A 3,756-nucleotide genomic window follows, 5' to 3' on the forward strand; every position below is an offset into this window, starting at 1 on the left:
TAGTATTTTACCGCTCGGGCGCGGAGCATTCTGGGCGTTTTCTTCATTCATCACTTGAATGGTGTTCTTATGACTCCCAAACTTACTCCCATGCATCACGAACCCTTCAGCACTCTGCACCTTGCTTGTAAGTCCTTCTTCATTGTTCATAAGCCCTTGTAGCTCCTCCGGAAATATATCATCAAATTCGTGCAAAAGTGAAACAGCAATGCTCGGAAGGGACCCGGCTATATCACTTGTGTTAAAGAGGATCTCTTTATAAAGAATCAACACAAGTCGTTCATGTGTGTGCATTAATTGCTTCAACTCACTTTTTTGGGCCATGTATGTTTTCTTTTTGGCCGCTTTCCTCTCATTTTCTTTTCCCTCATTTTCTTTTCTCTCCTTTTTATTTTGTTTGGCTATCTCACTTTTTTTATCACTCTTTTTTTCAGCCATTTCCTTTTTATTTTCCAAGGCCTCCTCACTTTTTAGTTCACTCTTTCTTTCGGCCTCATCTCTCTTTTTCTTTTTCAAATGGTCCTCCAACACTTGCTTGGGGGACAAAGGAAGTAATACAATGGAATCCTTTTTTAACATAAAGGAATACCTATTCTTGAAACCATCATGAGTCACCTTCCTATCGTATTGCCAAGGCCTACCCAACAAGATATGACAAGCATGCATTGTCACTACGTCACATAAAACCTCATCAATGTACTTCCCAATCGAAAAAGACACCAACACCTGTTTTGTCACCTTCACCTCCGCACAATCATTCAACCATTGAAGTCTATATGGTTGAGGGTGCTTTAGTGTAGGCAAGCTCAATTTTTCCACCATCTCAACACTAGCCACATTCGTACAACTCCACCCATCTATGATTAAATTGCAAACCTTTTGATTCACAAAACACCTAGTGTGGAACAAGTTCTCTCTTTGGTTAGTCTCCTCCTCCTTGACCCTGGCACTCATGATACGCCTAGTCACTAGTGCCTCACCTATATCCGCCTCATACCCCTCGTCAGGATCCTCTAATGCAGGCATCTCATCATCATCATCACCCTCACTATGAGATTCATACTCACCATAGTCATTCAACATCATCACCCTCTTATTAGGACATTCACTAGAAATATTACCCAACTCTTGACACCTAAAACATTTAGTATCTCTAGATCGATTAGAAGGAGTTTCAGATTTACCTTGCACTCCTTGCTTAGGTGCCTCTTGTTTGGTCTCAAATTTGGGCTTGCTCACCACCTTATTCTCCTCACGCTTCACCACATTTGATCGCCATGAAGATGATGAACCTCCGGTTTGATTGGTGCGGCCAGTTCCACACCTTTTGAGTTGTTGCTCCACTTTTATGGCCATTTGCACCATTTCGTCTAGATCCAAGTAGTGCCGAAGCTCAACTTGATTTTGGATTTCCCTATTCAAACCACAAAGAAAACGAGCCATCGTCGCCTCATTATCTTCCTCAATATTAGCCCTAATCATGACTACTTTCATCTCCTTATAGTAGTCCTCAACACTATTCACCCCTTGCCTTAAAGTTTGTAGCCTCTTAAACATCTCCCTATAGTAGTGGTTGGGCACAAACCTTTTTCTCATCACTCTCTTCATCTCATCCCAAGTTTCTATGGGCCTCTCATTGTACCTCCTCCTAGTGGTCACTAATTGATCCCACCAAATGAGAGTATAGTCTAAAAATTCAACCACCGCCAACCTCACCTTCTTTTGTTCGGAATAGTGGTGACACTCAAACACAATCTCTACCCTCTTTTCCCACTCTAAATATGCCTCCGGATCAGATTTCCCATGGAACGAAGGGATTTTCATCTTAATACTACTCATATTACCATCTTCTCTATTCCCATCATATCTACCCCGAACGGCTTCTCTTCTACCTCTACCAATTCCTCTACCTCTTCCATTCCTACCACAATTATCATTTTGGCTCTCCTCTTCTCCTCCAAAATCAAACTCTTCCTCTTCTTCTTTATCTCTACCCATATTTTTAGGATTTGATTTTTTTTCACTCGTACTAACCTCAAGCCTATCCAACCGCTCATGTAACGGCTCCATCTCAACCTTCAACATCCTACTAAAATGCCCAAACAACTCCTCCATTTGAAACTTAGATAACCCCGGGTTCGAATTATCTCCTACCTCCAACTCCATTTAATTTCAGATTTGTACCTGCAAGAAAACGTTAGTAGAAAAAAATATTCCTCACCTAACTTCTCACGATCACTCCAAAGAAATTCACTCGTCTCTCCTATCGTATTTTGTTTGCTCACAACAAATACTCACTAGTCACTCCAAAGAAATAACACTCACACTCAAATGTTTCCACTCGAATTTGAAGTCTCTCTCTAAAGGGTGCACAAGCTTTGTATTCGTCTATCAAACAATCAAGTTCAAACTCGTGAACAAATGCGATCGACTCACGTGGACTGCGCAGACAAGCAAGTTAAAGATAGATATTTTTTTTTTGACTGTGTGAAACACTTCTATATGTCTCACAAAAAGGGACAGAACAAAATATCAAAAAGAAATATTGGCAAATTTTAGAATTTTTGGTACTTTTTTTTTCCTGCTCTGAAAATTCCGAAAATTCAGAGAAAAATAAGACACGAAGTTTCGTGTATCACAGATTCACGAACGACGAAGAATAATAGAACGAATCAGATATGAAAGCGGAACTAAAGAATAATTAGATCTGAAGGATAAACTTACTTGAATTCAATGAGCCTAAGTTCTGATACCAAATGATGTGAATCCACGTACTAATAAAAGCAAACATGATTAGATATGAATCGCGCCCTCAATTTAATATCGAACAAGGAATTCGTTTTGTCCCGATCTTTTGAATCAAGTGTGTGTGTTGTGATTTTCACCTCTAAACTATGAAAAGTTTAGCAACAAATAATCACGAGATAAACAATCGAAAATTATGACGATCCTTCAAAAAACAAGTCTAAGACAATCCGCACAAGCACGATCGACTAACGCCACAAAGTTAAAAACTTTGATAAGTTTGATTTTTTTGTTTTTGAAGAACAAAGCAAGAGCCTTGAAAGTTGAGAGAAAAATCTCAAAGTTTGATATTCAATCAATAATATTCTAAAAGTGTCTTCCAATTTTCGTCCATCATAGGTTTACATATCAAAAGATATCAAATCTAGTTACCAAGATAATTAAATCTCTAAATAAAGAAACAAATAATTTCCCGAATATGACTCGCGCTCGGGGGGTATAATTTGACCGCTCGAGCGCCGAAGGCTCTGGACTATTCGCGCTCGAGCGGTAGAATGTGACCGCTCGGGCGCCGAGGGTTCTGGAAATTTTCTCCTTGGACAGTAAGTGTGGCGCTCGGGCGGTAATGTTTGGCTTGTCGGGCGCCGAAGCTGCTGGACTCCTCTTCATTTATCACCTGAATAATGTTCCTTTGGCTCCCAAACTTATTCCCATGCATCATGAACCCTTCAGCACTTTGCACCTTGCTTGTAAGTCCTTCTTCCTTGCTCATAAGCCCATGTAACGCCTCTTTAAACTTCTTCAGTCGTCCCCTAGTGATTGGTCCCGCAGGTAACTCTAAGGGTTCCCATGCTTTCCTTGGGACGTGCACATCCGTGTTCGCATCATGAAAGCCAAGTGTTATATGCAGGCTTCTATGAATGATGAGCTGCAGAGGCGTTTTGAGGATGCAAAGAGTGCTGCTGACATTCATTTGATCTCAAGGAGCTCATTGGAGAGCAAACACGTCCT

The sequence above is a fragment of the Primulina huaijiensis genome, chromosome 5, assembly GCF_012295235.1.
Source record: "Primulina huaijiensis isolate GDHJ02 chromosome 5, ASM1229523v2, whole genome shotgun sequence".
Lineage (NCBI taxonomy): Eukaryota > Viridiplantae > Streptophyta > Magnoliopsida > Lamiales > Gesneriaceae > Primulina > Primulina huaijiensis.